This window comes from Grammomys surdaster, unplaced genomic scaffold (genome assembly GCF_004785775.1).
Source record: "Grammomys surdaster isolate TR1022 unplaced genomic scaffold, NIH_TR_1.0 219, whole genome shotgun sequence".
NCBI lineage: Eukaryota > Metazoa > Chordata > Mammalia > Rodentia > Muridae > Grammomys > Grammomys surdaster.
Window position 1 is genome coordinate 3,702,062 of NW_021604664.1, and position 16,705 is coordinate 3,718,766.

General features: G+C 37.4%; 1 pseudogene across 1 annotated transcript; it reads left to right on the forward strand.

The window, feature by feature from the left end:
• The first annotated feature begins 11,848 nt into the window (after positions 1-11,848).
• Positions 11,849-12,553, forward strand: LOC114625614 (annotated as a pseudogene). Its single transcript, XR_003712099.1, has one exon. The product of XR_003712099.1 is annotated as a 60S ribosomal protein L10a pseudogene (transcript).
• The last annotated feature ends 4,152 nt before the right edge of the window (positions 12,554-16,705 follow it).

Consider the following 16,705-nt stretch of genomic DNA (forward strand, 5'->3'; position numbering starts at 1 on the left):
TGATAATTAAGGTAAGGGAAAAGGTACTGAAAAGAGAGATAGGAGTGGGCCCAAACCAAGCTTATCTCTCCTTATCCGAGCGGACACAGGCTGCTTTCTCTGCATTTCTGTCACATTATGAGTTATGTCATATGACTAAATGTGCACACTAATTAACTCATTGTATATTTGTTTTAGCTAACAAATATTTCTTGTAACTCTAAGTGAAGGTAAGGTATCACTTTACATCTGGATATGATAACAGTAATTGGATTGATTAAACATCACTCAGGCAGTTGCCCTTACTTATTTTGGTTATTGGTTTGTTTGAGATAGTGTATGGCTGCATAGCTGGCTAGCCTCTGTTGGCTTGATCTTAAATTTGTAATTTGTTTTAAGGCTAAAGACTTTTGTTAAGTTAACTTTTATCCTTTATATTATCTCCTTGAACACAGCATGGTTATTGAAAAGGCTAAAGTTCTCTACCCACTAATTTTGTTCTTAGGTAGTTCTTATTTGTATAGTTTGTTTCTTTGTGTCTCAGTTGTGTTTGTAAATTGACTGTAGAGAAAACAAAAGTGCTGTCATAGTGGGATACAGTTGCTGTAGCCAGTTGCTTCTTGCCAGGGTAACTTCAGTCCACTTCACAGATAAACTAATGTGAGGTGGGGTTTAATTTCTGGAAAACTTGATTTGTTTACTTCTAGTTTGTTCTTATTTCTAAGATACTAACAACCTAATATAGAGATCAGTATATTAGGAAGATTCTTAGACTTCAGTTCTCGTTAGTTTAGTATGGGGTTTGTTAGAAACATGGCCCACTTTTCAGCCCCTTCTCTGAAGTTGACAGAATATTCTCAGATGGGAAAGAATCCCATTTGGGGAGAAGTAGCAGATCTTTGTTACTCTTGTTCTCCTCTGATTCTTAACTAATTTCCACTACTTGGGAGGTGTCTTTGCCTTGGGACAATTTTCTATAGTAAACAGAGTTTTAGTTTCCTGTGGGGTTTGCTTGGTTTTGTGTTTCTCCTTCGGTATTGACACCAAGCCCATAGCCTCTTGAAAGACAGACAAGTGCTGCACTCTTGATCCGTATCCATAGTCTTAGCATCAGTCTCAGTGTCAGCCTGTCCACCCTCCATCTACACCATCAGTAAGGACTTTCTCACTGGCTTCTCACAGCAGGAACCTTGGTGAGCATAAGGTGCTCTTAAATGAGTAATCAAATGAATTACTATTTTTTATTTCTTAATTATTTTTCATCTATCTATCTATCTATCTATCTATCTATCTATCTATCTATCACTGAGACTGTGTTTCTGTAGTCTAGGCTGGTCCTGAGCTCATTATGTAAATGGGGCTGGCCCTGAACTTCTGATTCTCCTCATTCTAGCTCCCAGACACTGAAATTATAGGTGTAATATACCATATCTGGCTTTAAATTTGAGGATATATTTTACTATTTGTAGAGAAATAGCATGAGGAGGCTGCTCTCATCCTGCTAGCTTCCAGGTGATCTAGAGTCTTTGTCATTCTCAGCTGACTGAGGCAGCATACTTTCTCAGGCAGAGAATACTGGTGTTCTGCCAAGTAAGCTGCAAACCCGAGGAAGCAGGTTCCTTTTCCCATGAAAGAGTAACTTTGTTTACAGTTTAATAGACATCACGACGGGAAGCATTGCAGCAATCAGCAGGCATGGCAGCTGGAGCAGAATGCTGGGAGCTCACATCTTCAGCCACAAAGCAGGAAGTAGAGGGAGCAGACTGGATATGGCAACAGTCTTCAACCTCTCAAAGCTTACCTCCTGGGACTTACTTCCTCCAGCAAGGCCATACCTGTTAATCCTGTCCAGACAGCACCACCAGCTGACAAATGTCCAAATATCTGAGTCTGTGGGGGAATTCTCATTCATATGACTCCATATAGTTACATTTAATGACTGTGACATACACATTAGCAGAATTCGCAAGTCATTTGCTTTTCAAAATAGGTGTGTAGATTCAGAGTTTTGAACCAGTAATTTTGTAATAGGAATTTCTTTGACTCTTAAGAGATGAAGTCTTTAGGACTGGCAAATAAGTTGCTTAAGGAGAATTTAAGAGAAACATGGCAATGCTGGGCTTGATAATGAGTATACCATTGAATGCCCCTGCACATGCCTAGAGCAAGTCTGAAAGCAAAACTCTTCTGCCCACAGAATTAGTAATCTAGTCTCAGGACCTTTTACATATGCCTATAAAACATTTAAAATTTCTTTCTTACTCCTATGTGTTTCTTACTTCTGTGTGTCTTTAGCCATCTTTCATGTATGTAATATGTCATTAATATAAATATCAGAGAAACCAAATCAGAGGTCATTTCAAAAACTAAGAGTCAAGTGTGTAGATAAAATATGTTTTAAAGATTCTCATAAATCTTACCAAAGCTAATTTGACTTTGATAGTATATGTAAGGCTTCATATAATAATCTTTGATATAAACTTATATAATTACACAAAGCAATGTAAATATTGTATTTATGAAAAATAATGCAGTGATAGCCTAACTTGTGGCAAGAAGGATTTGACTTTGTGCCTCTTTTGATCTCAAAATGACTTAACTGTCTTACTAGTTAGTCCCTAAACTTGAGCTTGAGACATGCCAGCATTTGGTGAACCTGGTGTTGTATGGTACAGTTAAGTGTTGCCTTAAGAATGCTAGTGTTTTCTGTCCTCTGTCCCCCCTCTTCCCTTCTCTGCCCCCATGGCTCTGCTCTTGTCTACCTGCCTCTACCCAGTCTCCAGCCCTCACCCCCTCTTCCTTCTCCCAATAAACCTCCTTATACCTGACATCTTGCATGCAGTAATTTCTCAAGAGCACATCATGGCATGGGGCTGCAGTAATACCCACTTCCTGTATTATATTTCAACCTCATGTATTAAATTTGTTATCATGATAATCAGTCCCGTATGATGTGTTCTTTTAATGAATTTCTTGGGGGACGCATTTGCATGGCGAATATGTTATACTGTGTGTGTTTTCTTGAGTGGCTAGTATGACACAGTTTAAGAGCCACTTTAGGTCATATGATGAAGGGAATATTTTAGTAGATTGTTTAACTACTTAGTGGTAAAAAGTAAGTGACTGTTATTAGATTTATTGATGGCTTATGCAAAGTGAATGTTAAGTGTTGTTATTCAGGATGGCATAGATTCTTTCTCCATCAACCCCTCTGACCCAGCTGAAAAGTTGAAAAGTGTTTAAACATGAGGGCTAAATTGTAGGGAGGATGTTCTCTGGACAGATTGCACTGATAAAGCAACCTGAAAATAATGCATTTTGATAAGGTTTACTTGGCATTAATCTTTTGTCTTGTGTTAATTGGACATTTGAGTTTTCAAATTTCCCATTTCCCTTGATAAACTATCAATGAAGAGTACATTATGGTATAAATTTTTTCTTATTTTTTTTCTCCCCATACAGAAGCTCCATCCACCATGAGGCAGTGTTGTTGTAGGAAGCAAGAGAAAAATGATGGCTGGGAAATGGGTGCATTTTAATGAATAAAGACATGTACATGTCTAGACAATTTTTGTCCTTTTTAGTTTATGATATGGCTTTATAACATGTGACTTTATACACCAATTCTGTGTTTTCACTGTTCATAAACTCTAACCCCTAAAGTTTATTTTGTCCTTAGGAAGTAGATATTCTTGCACAGAACAATTTAGTATATTTTAGTTTATCTCAGCATTGCTAGTAATACTGAGAATTGGGAAAAAATATAAAAGAATCTAGTACATAGTGTTGTCAGTTAGTCATCTATATAGAGTAAAACATTTTCTTGTTATGTGTCAATTTTTGAGAAAATACAGTGAACATATAAAATTTTAATAATCAGTAAAGACAAGTCATTTGCAGTTTGGACAACACATACCACTGTGGTCACCTATAGCTTTACTTTAAAGACATAATAATCAAAACAGTGAAGCCTAATTATGTTATGGTTAAAAAAGTGAGACTGTATTTGTAAATCTGTAATGGGGCTTTTAAGTTAATTGTGTGGCAGGGAGCTGTAACTGTTGTTTATTGTCTTGCCTTTTCTTGGTTGTAGGACAGGTACATGGCTGCCAAGATCTAGATGTTGCAGGAGCAATTCTGCTACGCAGGAGGATGGGACACAGTCTGAAATATTTAGTGGAATACAGAGGTCGAGTACATTTTACTTTTTGGGTGCCCAATTTTATCGTGAACTTTTTAGGATTAAGAAAAAATTGCTTTAATCTTCAATTATTTATAGTCTGTATTATTCACTTTTCTGTTGTTGTAATGAAATACCATGACCAAGGCAATTTATGGAAGAGACTATTTTGGCTTGTGCTTCCAGAGGGATGAGACCATTATGGCAGGATATTTATATGTCTAGATAATTTTTGTTCTTTTTAGTTTATGAGAGATCACATGTTAAACCCCAGACATGAACAGAGAGTGTGAACTGGAATTGAGGCTACTCTACATACTATCCTCAGAGCCTGCCCCTAGCAAGATGTAGCCTGTAAAGTTACCACCAGGGTTAAGATATCTGAGCCTATGGGAAACATTCTCATTCAAACCACCACATTCCAGTTCCGGCCCTAAATGCTCAGAGGCCATTGTTATATGCAAAGTGCATTTAGTCCTACTTCAGGAGCCCCATAGTCTTCCACAGTCTCAATAAAACCCTGTGAGTTCTAAAAGTGAATTAATTTCAGCATACAATGGCACAGATATACATTACTATTCTAAAAAGGAGGAATGGGGCATAGTCAGAAAATGCTGGACCAAGTAAGACTGATAATGCAGCATGTAAACACCGAATCCCCAGCTCAGCAATGCCCAGCTGTGGGCCATGACCACATACAGAGGGGTGGCCTAAGACCGTCTGAAAACAGATAGTTACATTACGATTCATGATGGCCATGACCCACATACAGAGGGGTGGCCTGAGACCGTCTGAAAACAGATAGTTACATTACGATTCATGACAGTAGCAAAATTACAGTCATGAAGTAGCAACAAAAGTAATTTTATAGTTGGACATCGCCACAACACAAGGAACTGTATTAAAGGGATTCAGCATTAGGAAGGTTGAGAACCACCACTGCTCTGCTTAATATCTGATATCAGAGGCTTAGATGGCTCCATCCCTCCATCTCTTCTGCCTGCAGAATATGTCTCTTAACAGGCTGGTTCCATTCCATGTAAACAACTCTCCCTGGCAGATGACTCACAGCTTTGGCGCTTCACTTGCAGGAACTCAAGCTTAGGGCTGGCCCTGAGGTCCTTTGGGGTGCATGCTTGTGATTTCTCAGAGAAAGGATCTGATGTTCTTTCTTGCTTGAGAAAGGGTACATACACAGCAGAAAACATTTGGTTTTGCCAAAGAAGGTCAGGAGAGGGCCATAATTCTCAGACTGGAAAGGGTATCACTTAATTATCCCTTTGTTTTTGCTGTCTTTTCTACCTGCTCTATCTACTCTTCCTGGGTCTAATCTCTGGAATGGATGAGTAGTTTATTTTGTGGGTTGGTGAAAATATCTGGAAATGTTAATTTTTATATAGCTTTAGCTATGAACTTCCTGTCTGAAGACTTATCTACTGTGATGGCTTGAATAGGAATGGCACCCATAGGTTCATGTGTTTGAATGTTTGTCCCATAGGGAGTGGCACTATTAGGAGGTGTGGCCATGTTGGAGGAAATGTGTCACTGTGAAAGTGGACTTTGAGGTCTAATAGGTGTTCAAGCTATGCCCAGTGTGGACACAATTTCCCCCTGCTGCTTACAGATCAAGATATAGAACTCTCAGCTCCTTCTCCAGCACCATGTGTGCCTGAATGCTACCATGCTTCCCACCATGATGATAATGGTCTAAGCCTCTGAAACTGTAAGTCAGCCCAATGAAATGTTTTCCTTATAAAAGCTTCCTGGGTCATAATGTCTCTTCACAGAAATAAAACTCTAAGACACCCACTCAGCCACTTTCTTTTGCACAGTGAGACTGTTCAATCAGTTTCTGTCCCCACCCCCAAGTATTTATTTATTTAATTTTATTTTCCTTTTTTGATTCCAAATAACCTCTTTCTGAGTTTTTATTTACCCAATCTAGATTTTTTCCTTTCTGATCATTTTAGCACTTGTCTTTGTTTATTCTTTTTGTTTATGCCTCTCCAATTTTTTCTTAGTTTTGAGTCTTCTTATGTTTATTTGTGTGTGTGTTTATCCCCACAGCAAATTGTTCTCAATATGTATGTCAGTATTACATTTTTTAACCTGCACAGCAGGCTGATACACGTTTAGCATTTAAGATCTCTGTACATATATCACTGTGTGATTGCCTGGTTGTCTTCATACTGCTTTAGATGATTTCACATTGTTTCTCTGGGGCCAGGACTCTTGATGTATGTGCATATTAGCACTCTTCAGTCCGTAGTGTAGTTCTTTGCTATGTAGACAAAAACTAGAGCTACATTTTCATTACTGTGGTATTGCACTGTTGTCTCTGTGGTGACTGAATCATTCAGGACAGGTTTGTTGAGTTAAAATTAAGTACTAATCAATCAAAACATTTGCTTTGCTTAATGAGGGCAGATCACACTGTTTGTAATTACAAGTTTTGCTGGCAAGTGTTACTTCAGAGTGGATCCTGGTACAGATTTTAGAGTTGGTCGCTAGAATATGCAAAATTCTCTTCAATGTACCTTGGCAAATTTAATTTCTTAGATTTTGGTCACACATACTCTGAGAAACTAAGACTGTTAAAAATGTAAACAAAACTACTGCTTTTTATAATCACTAGTTAAGAAACTCCTTATTTCTCTATAGAACCTTACTCACATGGGAGGAAGTGAAGGAGAGAAAGATTGCAGTATTTACTATTTTAATTCTTATTATTTGTTCTTGTTATTTGGTGTCTTTGTTTCTCTCTGGTGTTTGGTTTAGGACGTTGTGGTCCTTTGATTCTTTTATTAGTATGGAGGGGCTGACTGCACAAAGACCCTTGTCTCTGGGTCTTTTGTCCCGGCTATAGCCTGCAGCATGTGTGTTGATCTTAGGCAGCCTGCGTTTGCAAGAGCTGGTTTGGCTGTCGTGTGACCTCTTTAGAAGTGGGGGGTAGGGGTGGGCGGATCGGAAATCAGAAAGTGTGCACGGGAAGGTTGGCTTAGGGCTGAGACACCTAGATCAGCCCGTTGTGTCTGTGAAAACGCTTTGGAAAGATAGCTGCTGCTTTTTCAGTTGCTGATCTCCAGTTGTGAAGTCTGCTTCTCTTGCAGCCTTGACTTTGGGTCCCTGGTTTTTCTCTCAGGGAACCCTAACTATGTTGTGACATTGGCGCCACCTTGTGTCCCAGCTCAGGGTTGGGACACTACCTCTGGTTGCCCAGGTGTGCTTGGGGTTTGGGGAGGGAGCCTCGCAGTCAGCTCTCTTTAGACCCCTTAGACTCATTGCGTGCTTAATTTCCACCCTGATGCAGCTTTGGAAGGAAGTTCTAGTTGTTTAGTTTGTGGGGAATGGGGGTGGATTTTCATCACAGCTTAATTCGGTTCTAAGCTCGACACAAAGTGTGCCAATTTGTTGCTAAAATTTCCAACCTTAGTAGCTCACATAAATGACACACAATCCAAATATTTTAATTATAAGTCATATGTTGAGATTGGACAAGTCTAATACAATACTAACTTATTTCCCAACGCTATCACTTCTTATTACTTGCGGTTTCTCACATGGTTCTGGTCCATAGTTGCTTTTTCCTCTCCTTCCTTCTCTCTTTTTCTCCTTCTACCTGCCACCCTTTTTGAGCCTCCAGTCCCACTTTTCCCCCAAACTATCCAATCACAGGCTCTAACCTTTTATTGGCCAATTAAAATAGAGAGAAGGTTCACATGGCATCACCTAAGTACATGATGGTCTGCTTGTGGGTCTGACTTTTTAGTACAAATCCAAATAATGTTAGTTATTTAAATGTGTGTTTTACTATATTTGATACACAGCGGTTTTCCACATGTGCATTTGTGTAGTCTGTTGTAGCAGCATAGGATATGTATTGTTAATGGTGTATTTTCTTGCCAGTAATACACACATTTCTTGTTGGATATACTACTATCGATTATGTAAAGAGTCATAATGGTTTTACACAGGAAAGCTAATTGTCAGAATTTTGTTTTGTTTTTGAGTCAGGGTTTTCTGTATAGCCCTGGCTGTCCTGGAACTCACTTTGTAGACCAGGCAGTCCTTGAACTCACAGAGATCTGCCTGCCTCTGTCTCTGAGTGCTGGGGTTTAAGTCTTGTGCCCGGCTTGATTTTTTTTTTAATACTTACATCATTTTGTTAACTTCTGGGTGTTTGGAGAGGGCTACTATCATTTGCACTTTAAATATATTTAAGTGGATCTTCACTTCCTGCTCTATCCTTTATCTTAGCAGGCAGGCTTCCTCTGATCTGGGACTAAATAGGCTTTCTTTTAACTATTTCCAGCTTGTGTTCTTTTTTCACTGGCCTATTATGAGAGTTGGATGTACTCAGAATTGGCTGTCATAGTGCATGAAAGATTCAGCCAGAGCCTGAGACAAGTAGAAATGGGTGGAGGTTTTGTTTGATTGTTTTGCATCTATCCTCTATGATTTTTCTATGTAGTCAGACCATCATTACTAAGAAGTCAAGTTGGCACTAGGGTGAGGACCTTAAGACAACATCTGGCAGGGTTGTAGTCTGACCCTCAGTCTGGAGTCTGAAATATAATTAGAGTAACTCTGTAGATAGACATTTGAAAGAATGAATTTCTGATGTAATCCAATTTTGGATATTGTTACTCATATATCTTTATGAAGACAAATGAATTTTTCTTATAAATGTACCTTAAAAAAATTTTGTACTTATTAATGCTACTTAAAAAAAAACCATGTGGAGTAGCCAGGATGTTAATTTAGTATAGCATTTGTCATAGATCCTGCATTTGTAAGTCTATGACCATATATATGCCTTTGGATATTTGTAGCATCTAAATACACATTTTTGTGCTAATTGTTTAAGTGTTGTCATTTTTTCCTGTAAACAATTTTACTGAGTTAATACTGCATACTTGATTCTTACATCATACCATCTGAATAGTAGTAAGTCAGCTGGTTTGTGGTTGAATACAGGACTTCAATCCTATATGTTGTGGTATAGGGTTTAATGTATTAGAAAATGGCTTATATGAAAATCAAATGTAAGACCAGGAGCAGAGACTCAGGAAAAATGTATTGTTCCTTTTATGAAAAACATACGTTATTCACATAGTAAATAAATGACAACTCCTATGTTAGAGATGATAGGTTCTACTTAATCTTGTAGAGAAAGTTACAGAACACCAGTGGTGTGCTTGTATGTGCTTATAATTTTAGTACTTGATAAATGTCAGTAGAAGTACATTTAAGTAGTAGGAAATTTAGACCCTATTTTCAAAATAGATGAAAAACAAGAAAAGAAAGAAAATGTTTATGTCTTTAGTTTGGACAAGAATTATCCTTTTCCCAAACAAATATAATGAATATAATGTTTATGGTTTAGCTTTCTAGTATTTAGGAGGGAAACAGTAAGTAACAGAGAGAATTTGTATTTTAAGTTTCCAAGTCAAATACATTAACTTAAATACTTTTATTCTTTAGAAATCACATAATTAAGAAGATTGAGACAGAAAATAAAGGGAAAGCAAATGGACTGAGCAGCTGGACTGTTTTTACCTAATACATATAAAAGAAAAACTTGAGGTTTGTTGTAGTATATAAAAATATTTACATAACATGCATATGTATGTGTGTGCATGCATGCATGGATGTGGTGTAGAGACAAGATTACCTAGTTACACTGGCTTAGTCTCTGGATATGAGGAACAGGAAACCAAAGTTTCTAAAAATGATAAATAAGTTATTGTTTAATCAAATGATTGGCAGAAACCTGAAATTTCTTTAGCATATTAGTTTTAAGTTCTATAGAAACTTCTTTTCTATAACTATTTTCCTGTTACAGTGAGCTGCACAGTTCTCCTAAGGCAAGGGGGATGGACTTCATCTCCCTCATCGCTTTCCTCCTTGCCTATCCCAGGGACTGTGTGTTACAAGATAGTAGGATGGTTTACATTTATTAAAACAGGACAGTTTGAGTTTACCGTTACAGGTTTTTATCTTAACTATTGCTGAAGAGTAAAAAAGAAACAATTTTACTAGTTTTTGTACTAAATATAGAAAAAATTTCAGTTCATATAGGTGTTTGAAACTTAAAAATTGACACCTGAAAACAATAGAAACTGTATTTCTTTAATAAAGTTTAAGGAAAATAAATTTTAACACAATGATTAAATTTTATTTTAATTCAGATACAGCAGATTCATCAGTAAGGGAGAATCTAGATTCTACACAAAGATATTGAATTGATTCTTTCTTTTAAAAGCTGAAACTGCTTCTTGTAGTTATGAGGGCAGGTATGGAGAAGCTAAGTGAGTTCTAGTTCCCAGTAGATAATCAATGTTTATATATTTTTAGACAGATTAAGTCTTGCAAGTCAATTCTATGATTTCCATATATTAAATACATATTATGAAAGGAAATATTTTTAGCCCGAGTTATTTATTTTTAATGCTATGTAAATAATTTTAAATAACATAATAGTCCCTAATGAGAGAACCTCAGTAAAAACCAAAGGGAAAAAAAGACATTGTCATGTTTCTTTTCTTTCAGATATAAAAAGGTACGAAATTAAAAGCTACATTTTCTTTCTTTTTCCATTTTAATGGCATTGATGGGAGCCTTATTTGTTCAGTCTTTCCTTTACAAATAAGAAAAACTTTCCTTATATCTGCTCATGACTGCAGTTCTGGGCGGTCCATCTTTTCATGGACACAAGGCACACATGTGGTGCACAGACATACATTCAAGAAAACACAAAAACACATACACAGAAAGTTAAGCTGAAACTCAATTTCCTTCTAAATTATTAGTAAACTGCTTTTTTTTTTTTTTACCATTCCTGATGACCGACATTGGCATCCATGTGGTGGGTAAACTGAGGCAGGCAGCCATTGTGGGTCAGTGCTTAGAGCTACTGATGGGGTTGGATCCAGATACCCACAGGGCTGCTGCCAAAAGCAGCCAGCAATTAGAGATGTTACTCAACAGCCGTTTTCCTGAGGGAATAAAGCTTAAATTACTGGTGCTGGCACTCTCTATGGACAGCAAAAACAACCTATGAACTCTTAACTCCTTGGGATCAGTGAGAAAGACAAGGAAAGAGAAAAAAATTCTCATTCTCTCTCTCTCTCTCTCTCTCTCTCTCTCTCTCTCTCTCTCTCTCTCTCTCTCTTTCACACATAGACACTGAATGAATGGGCCAAAAGGCAGAGTCCAATAACTTCATACACACAAATATATGCATACACACACATAAGTACATACATACACACACACATATGTACATGAATACATACAGAACTGTAGACAGAGATATACCCATTCACACATAGAATGTTTAGAGAAAAGCTCCAGCAAGCAGGCTCCATGCAGTTCACACATATATAGATAATTACACACAATGAGAAATCTCCAACACATACCCAGATAGCTTTACATATATACATACATGAACACAGTTGACGGTAGAAAGAAGAGTATTCAGCCCAACACACACAAGCCTGAACAGATACATAGTTGATGGATGCTCTAACCCTCATACTTTATTCTTTGTTCCATCACTTATATATCCCAGCGAAATCTTTCAAGTGGTATTAAATTACGATGTGATTACATTTTAGTTTTCCACTAATGAATGGTTACCAAAAAAACATGTGTTTTGCGATACCTTTACAAGAATAGGCTTCTTTTCTGGTTTCCGCGGCCGCTGCAGCCATGAGCAGCAAAGTCTCACGCGATACCCTGTACGAGGTGGTGCGGGAAGTCCTGCACCGGAACCAGCGCAAGCGCTGCAAGTTTCTGGAGACGGTGGAGCTACAGATCAGCCTGAAGAACTACGACCCTCAGAAGGACAAAGGTTTCTCGGGCTCCGTCAGGCTTAAGTCCACCCCTCGACCCAAGTTCTCGGTATGCTTCCTGGGGGACCAGCAGCACTGTGACGAAGCCAAGGCCGTGGATATCCCCCACATGGACATCGAGGCGCTGAAGAAACTCAACAAGAACAAGAAGTTGGTCAAGAAGCTGGCCAAGAAGTACGATGCCTTTCTGGCCTCCGAGTCTCTGATCAAGCAGATCCCACGTACCCCGGGGCCAGGCCTGAATAAGGCCGGCAAGTTCCCCTCCCTGCTGACATACAATGAAAACATGGTGGCCAAGGTGGATAAGATGAAGTCTACAATCAAGTTCCAGATGAAGAAGGTGCTGTGTCTGGCTGTGGCCGTCGGCCACGTGAAGATGACCAATGATGAGCTGGTCTACAACATCCACCTGGCTGTCAATTTCTTGGTGTCCTTGCTCAAGAAAAACTGGCAAAACGTCCGGGCTTTGTATATCAAGAGCACCATGGGCAAGCCCCAGCATCTGTATTAGGACGCTCCAATAAACCTCAGAGCTGACATCCAACAAAACAAAACAAAACAAACAAACAAAAAACAAGAATAGTATTATGTAGTACAGTTAAAGAAAACAAATTATTGCCCAAAACCTATGTACATTCATAACTAAGTAATTTGTAATTAAAAAAAAAAAACGGAAGCAAGCAAGGTACTTTTCTCAGCCAGTTTCTCTTACTGGCAGGCAACAATTTGTGGTTACAAAGACAGAAGTAATTATTTTATTATTATTTATCCTTAAAAAGTAATCTTGTAAGAATCCTAAAAGACTCACAAATCTAAACATGTATACAAAAATCAGTCATAACTACCTTAAATCCTTAGAGTGAATATCTACTCATGAGCAATTCTTAATAAATCCTATCAGGAAGCAGAGGGGGAAAAGGTGTATAAAAATTCAATTGCGAGTGTCAGAGATGTTGCCCAGAGATGTTGAATTTTGCCCTTAGAATTTTCCTATAATTCTTAGACTGGGAGGAATGTGAGAGCAGCAAGCAGAGCAGAACTCCAAAACAACATGATGTCCTCAGGACACACAGTTCTCAGGACACATAGTCCTCGGAGCTGTGTCACTCCGAGGCTCACTCATGTGGCTGTGGTGATCTGGGGGCTGCATTCTAGATCCTCTCTCCATTTGAGACTTGATACTGAAATAGTTTATTTTATTTACATGAAAAATCCATGTAGCTTTGGATTTGCTTCTTAATAACTTAAGAGTTTTCTTAATTGTAGTTCTCTGTGGTGATGTGAATGTTAGGAGAGTCCCGGAAGCCACTGAGTAATAATAGAACATTATTTGTTCTCCCGATCTTAGCAAGAGGGCAAGAAACAATTGTAGCTGTTTCTTCAGCAGGCACATCTTCAATGAACTTTTTAGTGCTTTACAGTTCTTATGACACAATTTTTTTATTTCTTTGTTATATTAATTTCAAGTTTTTTTGTCGGTGGTTTGTTTTGTTTTCTTGCTTTCTGTGTTTGTCATTTGTTTATAAAAAGGACACTGATTTTTGTGTTTTAATTTTCTGTTTTTCAACTTTTATCAGTATTTATCAGCTCTAGAAGTTTTTATTAATGATTTAGTTTTTTATGTATAGAAACTTGTCATCTGAAAATAAATATATGTTGATGTCTTGCCTTCTCATTAGTATTTGCTCCATTTCCTTCACTTGTTTTATTGCCCTGGCTAACACTGTAAGAAGTGTGTTGAAAAGTGAAAAGAGTGAACATTCTTGTCTTCGTCCTGATTTTAGCCCAAATACTTTGAATTCTTCTCTTTTTTGGATGCCTTTTGCCTTTATCATGTTGAATTATACACTTTGTATCCCTATTCTCTGCAAGATTTCATCACAAATGGATGCTGTATTTTGTAAAAGGTCTTTTATGTATCAAATAGGGTGATCATCTTTTTATTTCTTAGTGTATTTATGTGGTAATTATGTTTGTTAATTTGCATGTTTTGAACCTTTCCTGCATCTCTGGGATGAAACTGCCTTGAACCTACTGGGAAATCTGTTTGTTTTATTGCATTTGATTTGCAAGTATTTTATTAATGCCTTTTGTGTGTATGCTCATCAGAGATGTTTGTGTACAACTTTCTTTTTTGTTGTTTGGTTTTGGCATCAGGATTAGATTCCCTCTAAATATCTTCTTGCTTATATTTTCTAGATGTTTTTGGAATTTCTTACTTTTCCAGCTTTGAGGAAGTGGTGGTTGCCATCTTCATACTTTTCTTCTGCAACCTTTATATTGGATCAAATAGTATTCAAGAAGTAATATTGATTTATTGTCAATACAGATTACAATATTATGCACTCTCAAAAGATATACTTCTTGGTTTCGAACCATGTATGATCTTGATCCCACTGATATAGGCAGAAATGTTTTCAGAACCAAATCTGCTTCCTAAATGTCACAGTTTAGGAATAACCTGCTTTCTTTTGCAACATACTCTGTGTTTTTGAAAAAACACTTTTATTTGTTGTAGCACAAAACTGTTATTAAGCCTATTAATTTAAAATTAACATTTTATTGCATCCTTGATTGATATGAAAACAAGTCACTAGACAATTTACTTCATTTCTTTGTGTGTTTTTATTGAATTTGACCAGGCCCATTAATGAACATAAGAAGAAGGACCGTGGAATGGAGTACAGATCTTAATATAGTCACAGAAGATTATCCCAAGCAGAAATACTGCATGTAAGGCCTAAATTTCATTGGAAGAACCTGACTGAGGGAGTCAAAAGGAAATGAGGGGAAATAGGAGAAAAATTGAAAGTAAGGCTGCTGCCAGGCTGTAGAGGAAAGGGGAGATTGAAAATCTAAAGAGTGATACCTGAAAAAAATGTATTTTCATGAATACAAATATGTCTTTGCCTATTTAAAAAAATACTAGTTATTATGAGGCAGGATTTATACATGTCAGTTATGATACAATATGCTTAACAAATTTAATTTCTGGGGACTTAAATTGCAAGTTAGTGGTATAATTATTTAAAAACTCATTAAAAACAATTTAAAAAGAAATAATTTCTCACTGTAATTATGTACTTTTCTCAATTTCTATTGCTTATATAGATACTTATTATTTCTTTCTACCATTTTAAAAATGATGCTTAGTTACTTATAATAGTTTTTCTTTATGTGAGCATAGTTTTAAACATACACAAAAGTATAAAAGAGCACAAAGAATAGTGTACTCTTACTTGTTTGTTAATACTCGTGTGTGTGTGTGTGTATGTGTGTGCTGTGTGAGCAGTACTGAAAATAAATAAACATGCGATAAACAACTGTCCATCCACTGAGGCACACCTCTACTATGAAATTTCAATTTTCCACTCAAATTCCATTTGTCACCCATTATCTCAGTAGTATTCTATGTCTAGAGAAAATTCCACTGGTGGTTCAGGTACTGCACATATCTCTTATATTAGATTCGGTATTCTGGAGATCTTTGTTTTATGAGAACATCCAGAGTTATTCAGTTTGAGAGGGATGGTTACTTTAAAGGGAATGATGTGTGCTTTTTTGTATAAATGCATTGAATTTGTGCAGTAAAACTAAAAACTGACCCTCCCCTTCCTCCCTCCCTATTTAACTCAGGTCTGCCCTGAGTTTTGGGTGGGTACATCCAAATCCATCTAACATCTGCCATGGCAATAAACCCTTTTGGAACCAAAAAAAAACACAAAAAAACAAAAACAAAAACAAAAACAAAAAACCCAAAAACTAAAAACTGTGTTGTAGAATATATTTAATCCAACCCAGGGTTTCTACCCCACATTTGATCATTGAGTTCCTGCATAAAAGGCACACACAACCTTTATATTTATAATAAGCCTTTATCAGCACGAAAGTTGAGGAGATGCCTATCTTCTATGCTATTAAAATCTATTTCCTATCAACAACCCCAGTTTACTACTTGCTCTGCTTCATCTGGGCTGCTCTTAACTTCAGCTGACTAGCCCCCAGGTCCATGCTTTCTGGACTCCTAACCCGTGGTGCCTTTCTCTTCTCTCCACCTTCTTCCCTCTCCTCTCTTGGTCTGCTCCAACCCTAAGTTTGGGAACACCAAGCCTCACCTATCTCAGTTCTGCCTAGCTATATGCTGTAGGCATTTTTATTCACCAATCAGAAATAACTCAGGGCAAGTTCATATAGCATCCCTTGAGTCTACATGTTGACACTCTTGTCTCCAGGGCAACCAGGTCTTGAGGACTTGCACTTAGCATTATAGTACCTAACAACAGACCAAACCTCAACAAAACTGTGGTGTAGTAACTAAAATATTGATCATAAACAAAGTATCTTAAACATTCCATGCACTTAGTTCTGCATGACATTGTATAGACAACAGAGCAATGGAGAGCAATCGTAGAAAAAAATGTATCCTGTCCAATAGAAAGGAGAATGCTGTTGCTTCATTTTGTTCCAGAGTGGTGGATAGGAAGGAGTGAGCAGACCTTCCTGAAGGAAAGTGTGTTTCTTTCTGTTTGTTTTCAATTATGCCAAATGCTTTTATGTTTAACATTTGTGTGTATGTGTGTGTATGTAGAGAATCACCATGATGTCTTACGACATCAGTTTTAATTTGATATCATTGCACAGTGGCCGTACCATGTCAGGCTAGTCATTTTTGTGGATTGCAGTGTCC